This window comes from Marmota flaviventris, chromosome 3 (assembly GCF_047511675.1).
Source record: "Marmota flaviventris isolate mMarFla1 chromosome 3, mMarFla1.hap1, whole genome shotgun sequence".
In the NCBI taxonomy this organism is placed as follows: domain Eukaryota; kingdom Metazoa; phylum Chordata; class Mammalia; order Rodentia; family Sciuridae; genus Marmota; species Marmota flaviventris.
In genome coordinates this window covers 39,485,580-39,502,315 of record NC_092500.1, presented here as the reverse complement: position 1 = coordinate 39,502,315, position 16,736 = coordinate 39,485,580, and the positions used below count along the sequence as shown (strand labels likewise).

Sequence of the window (16,736 nt, the reverse complement as noted above, 5' to 3'; positions counted from 1 at the left end):
ATGTTGTCCATAATCAGTTAAAAGATACATGATGAGCCTAGAATGAAAATATCTTAGGATGACTCAGAGATCAGATGACCAAAATGGCTGGTGTCTTGTCTTGTCTTTTTCTTGTGAGTGCTAATATTTCAATTGTAGCCAGAAATCAAATTATGAGGGAAATGGAGATTTCCTTATTAAGGGGTCACTGTAGATAAGCACTAGAGGTTCTGTGCCTCTTTATACTATGAGCTTGACAATTTAGTTTAAGCGATATCCCATAGGAAGAAACCTCTACATTTCCTTCATAAATCTGATAGCACAACATTTTATGCCTATCCAGAAGTATTTCTAATATATTGCCCAATTTTTAAATGTGTCTATAAATGCTCTGTTATTTGAATAAATTAAGAACATTATATTCCAGGTTATACATATTGTTTAGTATCTACAGCCTTACTACATGATATGGAAGAATTGTTATCCTCATTTTTCGAAGAAAAAGTGAAAGAATTCCTTCAAAGGGGCAGTTAAGCCACAGATATTGTAACTCTCCTCACTCTCACTCCAGAGCCTATGGCCTAGGTGACACATGACCACAAACACCCTGGCCCCTTCCTCTCAAGCAGCCAATCCACTATGCCTCCTTTGGTAGGCAACTATGCTCTGTACCTTCTACAGTGAACTAGCTCAAATGAAAAGACACCAGCCAAGGAAATGGCTCCTCTGTGGAAGATTTTTCATTCATCATCTGATTTAATTCAGCCAACATCCAAGTGCAAATCATATGATGCAGGGCCCTGGTGATCTATAGATGAATCAGACCTTGTTTCTGTACTCACAGAGCTTGTAGCCATTGAGAGAGCAATGATGCAGTCAAGAAGAAAGGAATTCAGATGAGATGATCAGAATGGGACTTTGAAACAAGTTATAAAGGAAGACCAGAAATTCAACAGCTTGAGAATAGGACTTCCAAGGACAGGAAGCCCAGTGAGCATTTGGAATGTTTAGGAAATGATAAAAAAAAAAAAATTGAAAACTGATCAGGAGGAGGGCAAAGCCAGGAAAATCAACGTAGGTAACATTTTAGGGTCTTGTAAATGGGAGTTTGCATTTTATTTTCACTGTTAGGAGCTAGGGGGTATATTAAAGTGCCAGTGGTCCTATTAGTTCTGTGATTTAGAAAGCTAATCCTTTGCCAGTGTGATGATGGATGGATTCAAGGCTCTGCCCACATTAGGAGGTTATTGCAGAGCCTATATATGGCTGTGAATATAGAAATAAGAACTCAAAGCTGAAAAAGTGGTTAAGAACTAGAATTTATGGAATTTTGTTATTGGTTAAGGAGTGAAGGGGAGAGAACTATTAAAAATTATTCCAATCCTAGTTTGATTGACAGGAAACTGAGCAAACAGAGCAATTAGTGAAATTACAGAAAGATACACTAATTTTAAAGGAAAAAATAAGTTCTATCTTGGACATGTTGAGAGTTCATTTCCATCTAAGATCATGTTAATACCCCTTCCTCCCTCACAATTTATTTGATTGAAATATAGTATTTAATATTCTTCTAAATAGTATCACAATCCTTTAGTAGAATCTGAGAAACAAATTAATGTCATCGCCTAACCGGTCTAGTATTTTTGTAAAATTGCTCATAAGTAAATCCAGAAGCTATGGTCTTCCTTTTTAAAAAGTCTCCAAAAGAAAAATTTCCCTGAAGAACGACAGGCCTGGCTTTCATCCTTGCATCTTAGGCTGGTATACTTTCAAGTTTCCTCATGGACTTTGTGGTTTCCATTTCAACTCATCACAGACAGCAGCCAAGTGTCATAAAACACTACAGCCACCTGCTCATTCTGTGTTGATCCAAGCTCAGGGCTGCTGAGGGTTCTGGTGAGGGATGAAATCTAAACTATTCCTTATCCAAGGACAGGATTCAGTGGACATCAACTCTGAAAGACCCACCATGTGAGGAGACCCTGAGCATACTGCAGGAAGAGGAAAACCCTGGGTAGAGCCCAACCATGGAGAGATACAGGTCTCCTTATAGATATCAGGCATCCCTCCTAGTAATCCACGTGCTCTTTTTTGTGTCCAAGAACCAACCTAGTAAGAGGGCCAATTTAGGATGACATGTCTGTATAAATTGTATAAATATGTGACATAATCCTTCCATTAATACAACAAAAATACATCTGCTATATGCCCAGCATTGTACTAGCACTAGCTGAGTAGGGAATGCACAAGAACAGATAGAACGTTATTTGTTTTTAATTTAGTCTTAATTGCATATGTATGGAATGCTACTGTACTTGGAGTGATAATGAAATAACTACCATGCAGGTATAGTCTACTATAGTCTAGGAAGTGTTCTAACCACTCTCCATGTCCTCTCTCAGTTAATCCTCCCAACAACCAATTGATATCAGGCTGATTATTATCCCCATTTTATATAGCAGAATACTGAGTAGGGAGAGAAACAATCTTCTCAAGGTCACGTAGCATTGGTCATGTAATTGGCCAACCAGGTTTCTAATTTTCTAATTCACAGCTTAAAATAATCTCTCTTGCATTTATTTTTTTCGGTCTTTTGTGGAAAGCTTATCCTTCTACCTATTTTATCTTATTTGACCTCATTAAATCCCCGTGAGGGAAGAGGAATGGATTTTATTATCCCTTCTGATTTAAGGCAATGTAATCCATCTCCTTTTAGTCAATCAGTTTAAATCAGGCAACTTCAGGAACATAAAGGAAAATCGGGAGACTGTGTTTGGACATGCTTCTGGTCCTCTGAGAAACCCTTTCACCTCAACCGTCTACCGATTTCTGTGGAAGACCTTGAGACAGTCATTTAGGAATTGTAGCCTGCTGAATCCTGTGCATTCAGGAAGACATGAAAGCAATTACAAATTGCTTAACAGATGATGCATAATATTAGAGATGAAGTCGCTGGCTGTGAGCAGTTCCACCAGGGAAATCCTGCCATGTGATTTTTTTTTTTTCCAGTTCAGCACTTTGTATTAACAGTATCTTTCTGGTGTAGTGTTGAATGCTACTAAATAATGATCCTATATAAAAAGAAAATTGGAGTTTCAGAAATGTTTACTGTATAGAAAAAAAAAGAGCATGGATTTGGTACTTAACAGAGTTCTAATAATAATGTTTCCTCAGGAAAGTGACTTCATAAGACAGTCTCAATTTCTCCATTCATGGAGATAATAAGTGTGACAATGTATAGAGCTATTCTATAAGTGACAACCTATTACTAATAATGACTGACATTTATCTAGCGCTCCCTCTGTGCCACATTCTGTTAGCTGTGCTTCATGTGTATTAACTTATTTAATCCTCACAGTGGCTAAATTTAGGTATTATCATTCTCATTTCACTGATGAAGATACAAAGGCTCACGAAGGTTGAAAATATTCTCAGTTCACACAGCTAGTAAATGAAAACACAACATTTGAACTCAGTCATCCAACTGCAGTCTTATGCATGGTGCTGACTGACTTTTAAGAACCTAATATTAAGAATTTAAAGTTAGCCGGTAGTCCATTTTTCTTTCTTGATGTCCCTCACTTATTGGGAAACTATTTTTTCAAGGGACCCAGGGAAAGTTGTCCCAGCTCACCTCTCTAGCCTGCTTAATTTTATTCTCACACACAACTGAGGGGTGTTCTTACTTTACAATGGATGCAATTTCCAGAGAGCTTTCACCACCTAACTGTACCACTCTCTCCTATGAGCACCATTATGTCATTTCTCTACCTTTAATTCATTCTGAGAACATTTAGAAATCACCTTTTACAATATAACAAATTTTATTTGACTTTCTTTGGGTGATTTTTTTCCATAAACTTCAATCTAGAAGAGTCTTACTTGTCTTAGCATCTCCAAAAGTAGTTATATGCATTTATGATTCATCTCTGTCAACCACGTGTTCTCAAATATTCAAGGATTCCAACTGCCTGAAGGCTTTTTTCAGATAACCCAACTGTGTATGTACTCTTTTCAGCTTTAAATTCAAAATGTTCTGCCTTAGACTTCTCATATTTTTTTCTCTTAGTTGAAAAACTTGAGGTGCCATGTGAAATGTCTGCAGTGATTTTAAAAATGGATGTCATTTTCAGTTCTTTTTACTTCATTTATTTACCAAGAATTTATATGCATATTAAAACACTGGAAATAAAGATTACCTCAAGCTTTTGTCCCTTTGCAGAATATTTTTAATCCTTTTGCTGAATTTGTGAACAATACTGCTTTTATGAGGTACATTTCAATGAAAATCTGTAAATGTCCTTAAGGGGCAGTGTTGATAAACATGCCTTCACTGGATTTTTACTGGATTTACTGTGTGAAAAAATATATATGTATCTTTTTTAAAAAATTAGCATTGTTCTCCATTGAGTAGGATAAAAATCATTAAAAAAATGATAATATTCATCTGATGAAATTACCAGAAAATTATGGGTCAGTTTTCTCACTTGCAGATTCTAGAAACTTACTAATTTTCCTTTGTGAAAATATGATATTCGTAAGTTTAAAATCAGAATGCCTTTACAAAAAAAGAAAAATTATCATAGTTTAAAATAAGATACAATTACATAACATATTCTGTTTTTTTTTTAAAAAAAAAATCTGTGATATACTTTACATAACCCAAAAATCCCCGATATCTCATCAGGGTCATTCCAACTGTCAGTCTGAATACATGCAAAATGAGGCAAAAAAAACCCATACTGATGTGCTTTCTTTGTCAAAAGAGAATGTTTTCATTCAAATTCACATCATAGTCATTTGCAGATCAACTATATTTTTGTACCAGGTGGTTTGGTGACATCACGTTTTCATGCAAGAACCCATTGAATTCCCTAATGACGTTGTAATTTTCTTAACAATGAACACCAGTGAACTTTCCCCTAGGCAAACCAGATGGAAACTAAATTGTTTCCGCAAGATGAACAATTTGTGAAATCTTGGCAAAATGAATTCCAAATATACTTAGAGATGAACTTGACTTTCTCTGTAATTCTGCCACAACATGCAGTGCATTTAAGGCCTACATGGGAATGACACTAATTCACTGCATAACCTTTAAGCAGAAATGAATGAGAACAGAAGATCACCACTGAACAGACAAAAGTCAGAAACTGTGGAAAAAGAAGTAATTTCTGGATGAGATTTCACCAAGAAACATGTGATTAAGGTAGACGTTAGATAAGGTGCTCACTGCAGCCTTTGAACTGGTTCTTTTTAACCTATTTTGTGAAGGAAGTATCTAAAGATTTAGCAAATTTCTTCACATTGCTTCAAGTCAGTTATATACCCAAGATGAAAATCTGAATTCAAATTCCTAATCTATATACCTAAATTGCTGTTCCACATACCCTTTTCTATACCTGAAAACTGAATGAAATGAATTGTGTGTTAGAGGGATTTGATTACCCATGATCTGACTGTACTGTTTTCATACTGATACTAGAGAAATATTGAGTTCTATGCAGCAAGGCTGTGGCACCAAAGAAGGGCTGTGCTTTCTTCTTTACTAGCAAGAAAAAAAAATCCTTAGTGTTTTATCTAAAAGGCTGTAATTCCCTTAGCTGTGACTAAAATGCCAAGTCATAATTAGGTTTTATACCTTGTCTTAGTCGACTGTCAGGCTACCATAAGAGACTAGCATAACCTGAGTGGCCTACAAACAGCAGAAACCTGTTTACTGGTAAATTCAGTATCTAGTGAGGATCTGCTTCCTGGCCCCAGATCTTTTTGCTGGTCCTAACAAGGAAAGAGGAAAAGAAGCTCCCTCAGGCTCATTATTCAGGACACTTAATCTACCCATGAGAGCTTAGCCTTCTGACCATAACCTCCCAAGTCCTTGTCACCTAATACCATTACTCAGGAGTTAGGATTTCAACAAAATCATTTGTGGCAACACATTCAGACCAGAGAACACCTACTCAGGTTTCAAATATTCTACCTTCAGCTACATGTCATCAAGTAATGACAGATCTCTACAAGATCCAGCTGTTCAATGTCTAAAACAAAATAATGAAGCAAAAAACTAGGCAAGTTTTTCTTAAAGATGGTTATTCTACTGACATTGAACTAGAAAGAAAAATGCTGAATCTTTTATCATTAGAATAGGTTTAATACTTTCAAGGTGTTTTTTTATATTTTGGTTTCATTTTACTTCATATTTCATTTATTTACATATCGAGTACAATTTCTCTCCACCTAACCAGCCAAATTTCTGCTATTATTCTTGTACCATTTTTCAAACCTAGTCAGTCTTCCTAAATTGTCTTGGTTTTCTCGTTGACTTTTTTACATTTTTTACTCAGCCTAATTATTCCCTTAATGAGCATTATTCAGTATGGCTGGCATTTCTACTCTCCCAGGAAGCTTAAGCCCCCAAATCCTATTGTTCCATGTTTTTAGTTGTTATTCGGTTTGGTTTGATTTTATTTGCTTTAATAAGAAACATAAAGATATTTTAACTCAAAAAAATAAATTATCAGCTATGCACTAGACACCTCCATTTTACTATATGACTGCTACTTAGCTTTTCATTTTCTACCTTGTAGTCCTAACCAACTAATTCCAATTTCTTACTATAGCACAAAAACAAAGAGTTACCATTTTCTCTAGCTTGCCTACAGTAAGACACAGTCTCTCTGGACCTGTGACTCTGTATTGACCTTTAGCCATCAGTTGACACTAAACCAATTAACATGTAGGACTTGTTTGAGGAAAATGGGAGATAAGTGAATAGACAACTGCAGTAAAATATTGCAAGTGCTATGCTGAGAGTTTGGAAAGGTGTTCTAGAAAAGCAGAGAAAGGCCAGACTCTGCTGAACATGATCAGGGAAAGATTTACTAAAAAATTGGCAGTTGAGAAGTAAGTGGGAGTCCAGAAGAAAAACAGAAGGAGGGAAGTTCTACCAGGCAGAGGAAGTGGCGCATTCAGAGGCCTGCAACACAAGAAAACAGGGTGCGACTTGAGAACGTGCAAGTCCTGGTTCTCCTTGTCCTATTTCTTCAACTCCCCCCCCCCATGTGAATTTCCTTTCATGTCATAACATCTCTGTTGTGTAAGTGTACATCTCCTTTGATACTGCTATGACTTCCTTTTAATATCTATAGCCTTTATCCTGTACTCTGGCATTATCTTCATAGATTGCTCTTTGTGTGTTCAAATATCCTTTCAAAGGAGACCACCCTTTCCTAGATTCTGTTAAAAGGGTGATTGAGTTTAACCTGGACCCTTTCACATCTGCTGTCATGATTCTTCTTGCTCATGAAGATGAGGACAGCAAGGAGTGTTCACAAAGCTGATCTTTTTTCTCTCATCACACATTCACTCTCACACCTCTATCCCACATTTTCCCTTTCCCACAATCCATCCCCTGACTCTAACTGGCATTATCCTCTTATTACCAAGAAACCCCAAACCACTTCCTTGCAGTGGGTAATCTCCCCATTTATTGTAAAACGCTTTGTTGTAAAATGGATTCTGCTACTAAGCCTCAGCACTCTTTGTCTATTGTATCACACAGTTTTACTGCAAGCAGTGCTTTCTCTTTACCTATGTGATGCTATTTAGGCCTCTGAGTCCTTTTGCCTGTTATTTATGTCTTTTTTTTTTCCTTTCCTTGTATTTGTTTTTATTTTCTTGTATGACTTTTCTTGGATTGTCCGAAGCCATTTATTTATTCCTTATTCCTTCTTTATTGCTCTGGGGACTTCAAATGCAGGCCTCCTTTGGGGTAGTGATATTTCCTCTGTAAGTACCATCTTCTCCAGGCATTTTTATCTTAGTTCTCACCCTGACTAGTTTATCTAAATTCCTGCTGTACCTTCAAATCTATTTTGAAAGACACATAAATAACATGTAACATCATTAATATTTACCTTCATTCAATCAAAAATGGTTTCCTCCCTGCACCTTCACCCCAAAGTACCCAGTAGAAACATTTTTAGGGGATACCTACCCAAAACATTTGCTTTCCTTTCTTAATTACCCCTGTGCTACCTTGTACTTACCTAAGACTTCTTCCAAGTACTTTCTGCTCATTTGATTTGTCACCAAACATGCAATGGAAATTTCTGGTCATCCCAATTATACCAGGACTTGTCTCTGCTCTGGATTAAAGCAACTGGAAGATAGAGTTCACATGTTTGCATCAGAAATTTTCAAATTCATACTTATATTTTCCTATTATAGGACCAAATATCTCTGCTGGTGGTAATAGAACTTCACTGTGTCATAGTTTGTGTTGCTTTTATTTTTTGTTGTTGTTTTTTTCAATGAAATTGCCACATGGCCTACACTCTGCCTGGTTACATCTTAAGGAGAACTAAAAGTCTTCAGCTGTAGATTGCCAGGGAAATCACCACAGCACCTCAAACTTCTCCTCCCAATATAGTCTACAAGATATGTCCATATTCTCTGTCATCTAAGGTCCATATCAAACTCATTTCTGTGGATGTGAATGACTGAATACATGTCCTGGATTCTTCCCTACTGAATAATTACAGTCCCACCACAAAGTTTCTGGCCAGATACCAATTCTCATCCCTTATGAAGTGAATCCACACGAACACCTTTGAAAATCTTGTATTGCTTTCCCCATAATTGCCAGCTGTTGATTTTCCTTATCTCCTTGCTTCTTTTTAATGGAAGATAAAATATAGAACCCAGCACTTTTTTTCCTTTACTCTCTTTTCTCAAATTTTTTTCTCCTCTCCATTCCTTTTTTTATTTCTTCCTACTTCTTGCTTTCCCAGATCAATTCTTGAGCTTTCCCCACCTCCTGTCTTCTTTTAAACTACAAGACTCCCATTTATAATGGATTGGCCCAAAGGCTAGCTGAAGCCAAAGAGGAACCAGGCCTGCTTTTAAATAGCTTTTCTCTCCTTATCATCTCTGTGTGACTTGCCTTCATCTACACCATGTACTTTTTATCCCCTTCTTCTTTGATTTTAGGGTACCATTGAATACAGATGGACCCCACATAATATTCACAGATAAACAAGCATTGCTTATCCATCTTATTTGGCAGGGGAGGCACTTGCTTACTGTGTCCCCATGAGCTGGCTGGTGACAGAACTCTGGTCTGCTAAGGGCTTGCTGCTTATTTACCTCCACCCCCACTGCCCCTGACATGGAGAAGGAACACCTTTGTGCTGGTATCTCTAAACTGTGTGGTCATTTCCATTCCTCTCACATGGTTTCCTCTTGGTTACCAAAGTCCTAAAACTAAAAAGGGAAAAGTTTTCTTTGGAGAGAACAATTCCCTGGCTTCTGAGCCTTCTCTGGGAAGACCCTGTTCTCCCATAATATCTTCTAAGTTCATAAGGGTGCACCATTAAAAGTAGCTACAGAGCAAGAAAACTTGAAATACAAAGCTTACAGTTGTTGAATACAGATAGCAAAAATTCATTGTTGCCCTGACGGTAAGCCTAATGTATAAATTATTCAAATTCATGCCTCTGCCACTAGAAATGACAGTTCAGGGTCAAAGTGCCAAATAATGCCTTTCAAGATTATCTGGTATTGGGTTTTCATGAACGTTCCAGGATTAATGGCTTACGTTCAGGCATATCTCTTTTAAATAATTCCTTAAGAGCTGCATAGGCCAACTCCTCATTGTTATTTACAAGTATATGTTTCTATGTTTCAAAACTACTTGGTATTTATATTTGAATGGTAGATAACCTTGGTTCCCATAATCCAGATTGTTGTTTGGAAGAGGCTACTTCTCCTCAAGCTTTTAAGTCAGATGAGAATAAGAAAATAAAACATTTAAAGTTGAGCTTGACTCAGGAAATCAAGGACACATAGTTGACAGCAGGAAAATGTTAAAGGGACAAAGCAACTTGATTATGGTTTGTCTTTGGATGCCTTCCACAGGCTGTTCATTATTTTCCCTTCTTTTCACATATTCTTAGACAATTAATCATTTGCTTGGATTCCACTCACCTTTTACCAACTAAAGCAGTATCCCAAGCTCCAGGGCACACCTGACATCTTCCCCACTTTTGCTCCTTTTCACATTTACCTTAGATAAAGGATGATGGCAGGTATCCATTTTGATATTTCTTTTTTCATTACTGTCAACTAAATTTTAATGCCATCATGAATGCTGTGTCACCCACTGGGCAATATGACAGCCTTTCATATAATTTTGAAATTGAATGAGCCAGGTTTGGTGCCATATGGTGAATTGATAACAACCAAACATAAATTCAGATTTTAGCATATGAGTAAGATGGGTATGAAATATTCAACCACAAGTAGGCTGTTGGATCTATGACTCTGGAGCATAGAAAAAGATCTACACTATAGATATCAACCAAAAAGCTAGAACCAAGCCTTGAGAAAGGAGACCAGAATTAAGTGACCAGAGAGGCAGAAAAATTCATCAGAAAAGCTTTGTATTACAGAATCCGAGAAGGAAGTTAATGAATTCTGATGAGAGCTCATGGTAAAGAGACCTGAAAAACATATTTTGGCTCAGTAAAATTAATATCATTTGAAGCCTTAAAAAATCCATTTCAATTGCCATTCTGACTAAAGTGAGATGAAATCTTGGTTTTGATTTGCATTTCTCTAATTGCTAGAGATGTTGAACATTTTTTCATATATTTGTTGATTGGTTGTATTTCTTCTTCTGTGAAGTGTCTATTCAGTTCTTTAGCCCATTTATTGATTGGGTCATTTGGGTTTTTTTGGTGTTAAGTTTTTTGGGTTCTTTATATATCCTGGAGATTAATGCTGTATCTGAGGTGCATGTGGTAAAGATTTTTCTCCCATTCTGTAGGCTCTCTCTTCACAATATTGATTGTTTCCTTTACTGAGAAAAAGCTTTTTAGTTTGAATCCATCCCATTTATTGATTCTTTATTTTACTTCTTGCACTTTAGGAGTCTTGTTAAGGAAGTCTGATCATAGGCAAACATTGTGAAGATTTGGGCCTACTTTTTCCTCTGTTAGGCACAGTGTCTCTGTTCTAGTGCCTAACTCTTTAATCCACTCTTAGTTCAGTTTCGTGCAGGATGAGAGGTGGTAGTTTAATTTCATTTCGATACATGTGGATTTCCAGTTTTCCCAGCACCATTTTTTAAATAGGCTATCTTTCCTCCAATGAATGTTTTTGGTGCCTTTGTTTAGTATAAGGTAACTATATTTATGTGGCTTTGTCTCTGTGTCTTCTATTCTGTACCATTGGTCTACATGTCTGCTTTGGTGCCAATACCATGCTGTTTTTGTTACTATGGCTCTGAAGTATAGTTTCAGATCTGGTATTGTGATGCTTCCTGCTTCAGTCTTCTTATTAAGGATTACTTTGGCTATTCTGGGTCTTATTTTTCCAAATGAATTTCATGATTGCTTTTTCTAGTTCTATGAAGAATGTCATTGGGATTTAATAGGAATTGCATTAAATTTGTATAACACTTTTGGTAGTACAGCCATTTTGACAATATTAATTCTTCCTGTCCAGGAGCATGAGGGGCCATTTCATCTTCTAAGGTCTTCTTCAATTTCTTTTAGTGCTCTGTAGTTTTCTTTGTAGATGTCTTTTGCCTCTTTTGTTAGATTCATTCCCACGTATTTTTTTTTTTGAGGCTTTTGTGAATGGGGTAGTTTTCCTAATTTCTCTTTCAGTAGATTAATTACTGATGTATAGGAATGTGTTTGATTTATGGGTATTGATTCTATATCCTGCTATTTTGCTGAATTCATTAATTAGTTCTGGAAGTTTTCTGTGGAATTTTTTGGATCTTCTAAGTATAGAATCATGTCATTGCAAATAGTGATAGTTTGAGTTCTTCTTTTTCTATTTATATCCCTTTAATTTTTTTCTCCTCTCTAATTGCTCTGGTTAGAATTTCAAGGACAATATTGAATGGAAGTGGTGAAATAGGGCAACCTTGTCTTGTTCCAGTTTTTAGAGGGAATGCTTTCAATTTTTCTCCATTTAGAATGATGTTGGCCATGGGCTTAGCATATATGACTTTTACAATGTTGCAGTGTGTTCCTACTATCCCTGGTTTTTCTAGTGTTTTGAACATGATGGGATGCTATATTTTGTCAAATGTTTTTTCTGCATCTATTGAGATGATCATGAGTCTTGTCTTTAAGTGTATTGATGTGATGAATTACATTTATTGATTTCTGAATGTGGAACCATCCTTGCATCCCTGGGATGAACCCCACTTGATCATGGTGCACTATCTTTTTAATATGTTTTTTATACAATTTTACAGAATTTTATTGAGAATTTTTATATCTATGTTCACTAGGGATATTGGTCTGAAGTTTTCTTTCCTTGATGTGTCCTTGTCTGGTTTGGGTATCAGGGTGACATTAGCCTTAGAATGAGTTTGGAAAGGTTCCCTCCTTTTCTATTTCATGGAATAATATGAGGAGTATTGGTGTTAATTTGTCTTTGAAGGTCTTATAGAACTCAGCTGAGATTCCATCTGGTCCTGAGCTTTTTTTTTTTTTTTTTTTTGATTGGTAGGCTTTTGATCAATTTCATTGCTTGCAGTTGATCTGTTTAATCATATGTGTCCTCCTGATTCAGTTTGGGTAGTTCATATGTCTCTAGAAATTTGTTGATATCTTCAAAATTTTCTATTTAATTGGAGTATATATTTTTAAAATAGTTTCTAATTATCTTATGTATTTCAGTAGTGTCCATTTGGATATTTCCTTTTCATTACATATTTTAGTAATTTGAGTTTTCTCTCTCTTTCTCTTCATTAGCATGGCTAGGGGTTTATCTATTTTATTTACTTTTGAATTATTTCTTTTATTTCAATTTTATTGATTTCAGTTCTGATTTTAATTATTTCCTGTCTTCTACTGCTTTTGATGTTGATTTGTTCCTATTTTTCTAGGGCTTTGAGATATAATGTTAAGACATTTATTCATTGACTTATTATTCTTTTAATGAATGAGCTCAATACAACAAACTTTCCTCTTAGTGCTGCCTTTATAGTGTCCCGAAGAATTTTTTTTTTTAATACTAGGGATTGAACCAGGGATGCTTAACCACTGAGCCACATTCCCTGCCTTTACAGGGTCTCACTGAGTTGTTAAATACCTTACTAATTGCTGAGGCTGAATTTGTGATCCTCCTGCCTCAGCCTCCCAAGCCACTGAGAATACAAGTGTGCACCACCACATCTTGATATATTGTATCACTATTCTCATATACCTCTAAGTTTTTTTTTTATCTCATCCTTGATTTCTTCTGCTATTCATTCATCATTCAATTGTGTATAAGTTAGTCTCCAGATGTTAAAGTAGCTTTTTGTTTCATTGATTCCTAATTTCATTCCATTAAAACTTGATAGAATGCGGGGTATTATTTCCATTTTTTTGTATTTACTAAGACTTGCTTTGTGCCATCAGATATGGTCTATTTTAGAGAAGGACCCATGTGCTGCCAAGAAGAAAGTGTATTCGCTCATAGATGGATAAAATATTCTATATATGTCTGTTAGGTATAAATTATTGATTATTTTATGTAGTTCTATAGATTTTTTATTTAGTTTTTGTTTAGAAGATCTCTCCAGTAGTGAGAGAGGTGTGTTAGAGTCACCCAGTATTATTGTGTTGTGGTCGATTTGATTCTTGAAATTTGGAAGGGTTTGTTTGATGTATATAGATGCTTTATTGTTTGGGGCCTAAATATTTACGATTGTTATGCCTTGCTGATATATAATTCCCTTAGGCAGTATGAAATGTCCTTCTTTGTCCCTTATGATTAACTTTGGCTTGAAGTCCACTTTATATAATATGAGGATGGAAACCCCTACTTCTTTACCCGATCCATGTGAGTAATATTTTTTCTCATCCTTTCACCTTCAGACTGTGGATGTCTTGCCTATGAGGTGAGTCTCTTGAAGACAGCATAATTTTTTTTTAAATCCAATCTGCCAGTCTATGTCTTTTGATTGATGAGCTTCAGTCTTTAAAAATTCAAGGTTATTATTGAGATGTGATTTGTATTCCCAGTCATTTTGGTTTATTTCTGGTTTTTAATTTGACTTAGTTTCTCCTTTGATTGACTACTTCTTTAGTGTAGTTCTTCCCTTAGCCAGTTTTTACTTTTTTTTTTTTTTCATTTCATCCTCATGGTATATTTTGTTGAGAATGTTCTATAGTTCAGGTTTTCTAGTTGTGAATTCTTTTAACTTTTGTTTATCATTGCAGGTTTTTATTTCATCTTCAAATCTTAAGCTTAATTCTGCTGGATATAAAATTCTTGGTTGGCATCCCTTTTCTTTCAGAGCTACAAATATGTTATTCCAGGACCTCCTAGCTTTGAGGGTTTGGGTTGAGAAATCAGCTGAGATCTGAATTGGTTTTCTCCTGTATGTAATTTGATTTCAAATTATGCTCCTTCTTCTCCTACTGGTTTGTACTTTTCCATAGCACATACTACTAGCAAACATATATTTTACTATGTTTATTTTGTTCATTGATTTTGCATGTTTGATTGACTGCTGGGTCTCAGTGCCTAGAATAGTGTCTGGCACATAGGAAATACCCAATAAATACCTATTGAATAAGTGAATACCAAACTGATGCCCACAGTGGTCGAGTGCTCTTTCTACCATTCTATTCTAATCCTTATTGCTATTACTCTTCATAGGTATTTTGATTTTCTATTTTCACAATCCTTATTTTGATCACATCAGAATATCTTCCTTTCCATTGTTCATTATTATTTCTAATGGAACAAGTCCATCTCTTAATCAAAATCTAAAGAGATCATGATAAAATTTGGGATTTCTAAACTATCAAATAGGAATCCATTTACAATTAAATTTTATGAATTTTGCACTTCTAGAAGAATAGCATATTTTAAGATGCCAAAAGAATCAATGACTTTGTGCATTTATGTTCCTAGAATATTCTTACCCTCTTTTGGAGAAGGTTTGTCCAAACCTTTTTCTGCTAAAACCTCACATCTGAGCCCAAGTACTCTCTCTTTCAGGACATTTGACATGCCACCCACCAACACACACACACACACACAAAAAAAAAAAAAAAAAAAAAAACTAGCTCTAGTTAAAAGGGGAAATATGCCATAAAGCTCCATTTGCATAGAGAGTGCATTTGAGATGGCTTGGAGAAATTTTTATTTATTGAAGAATAAATCTCCTTGGTTCTGTTGCTGGATTCTGGAGTGTTTCCTCCCAAAGCATCTCTGCTACCTCTGAGGTTCAGTCAACATATTATATTATTCCTCAAGAGTATCATAGAGTCAAGACATGAGCTAGGAAGTCTATGGTGGAATTTAATAATTACTTTTTAATTAAAAAATGATTAATAGAATGGATACAAAAAAATGGATTATATAATATCCCCACAAAATAAATGTACAAAGACAAAACATACTGCCTCATTCACCTGGAAATTTTGCTGTACATTTGCACACTAGGCCAGATTCAGTCTTTTTAGCCTGGGTACATTTCAAAGCAACATTTCACACTGTGACCATCTGGTCCATTAGATGTAAATACCGATTTGGCAGATACTTTGGGGGTATAAGCATAGTTATGGGAATAAAATGAAGTTCAAAAATATTACCACCCAAAGGATATATTTAAAGCCACCCATCTCTTATTAAAATTAAAACCATGACATTGTCCTTCTTAAAAGGACGTTTTAGCATTTGTAAAATGGAGAATATGCAAATGATCTGAATTACCATTAGACCTCCATTTATTTGTCACCTCTAAATAGACTCCCAACCTTAGGGAAAAAAAAAATCCACTCATCAGAAAATCTATTGCCAATTTAACACATAGGAGAATCTTCTTACAATTAACATAAATAGAATATGTCCTTTTAAAATGTCATGGCACTATGTCAATTCAGGTACCTTTTTAAAACTCATTCAAAGGTACAGTGTTCCCAACAAATCTATGAACTTAGCCTCATTTTCAAAGGCCACTAAAGTAAACCCTTCTTTTTATACATAAAATGATAGATGGTGCTATAGAAGCCATCAAGTAAATATTCATTTTTAAATCAAGCTTTTTTTATCCATTAGAGATGACCTTTATTCTAATATCTATAATGCTTTTCAAAAATGAAAGGTATTGCTATAGTTGTCTACAAAATCATTAATTTGCATCTATGCTATTCAGTGAATGTTTTTTAAAAGAAAATAATGGAATTATCAAGCTGCTCAGAACAAAAGTACCTTCTGATTGTCAGTTCCATATTCTAAAAGAGCAGGTTAATTTCTCTGAATCTCACAGTTGGAACTCTCTAACACTAACTGGCAGTTTCCACCTAGTGATCAGGCAATTGACTAAAATAAATTATACATAAAGCTGAAATTCCTAATAGTAATAAGACCCCTTCATGAGATAATCACACCCGCAAAAGCACTCATCTATTGGCTACAACTCTACAGGGTCTTGAAATTATCTTATAAAAGCAACACCTCCAGAAATGTTTTTGTTTCTAGTCTCATTTCAGAGCTAATGTGGCAGTGTTCATAGTACTAGGCACAAAGGAGGAGCTTCAAATAAATCCATTAGTTGACTTGTTGATTAAACTGGAGACACTGTTGATAGAACACTAGCATCAGTGCTGTTTGCAAAGCAAAAGACTGGTGAGGTTCTCATTTTAATACAAACAGCCCACAGTTATTTAGAAGCTCTAATTATGTACCTGGAGCTTTGTATAGAGGTAGTATAAAGTGAAATTCCTGCTCCTCTG

General features: G+C 35.5%; 1 protein-coding gene across 2 annotated transcripts in view; it reads left to right on the top strand.

Annotated features, from left to right (window-relative positions):
- Syt1 (synaptotagmin 1) overlaps positions 1-16,736 on the top strand; it is a 197,386-nt gene that overhangs the window by 82,324 nt on the left and 98,326 nt on the right. The window lies entirely within an intron of this gene.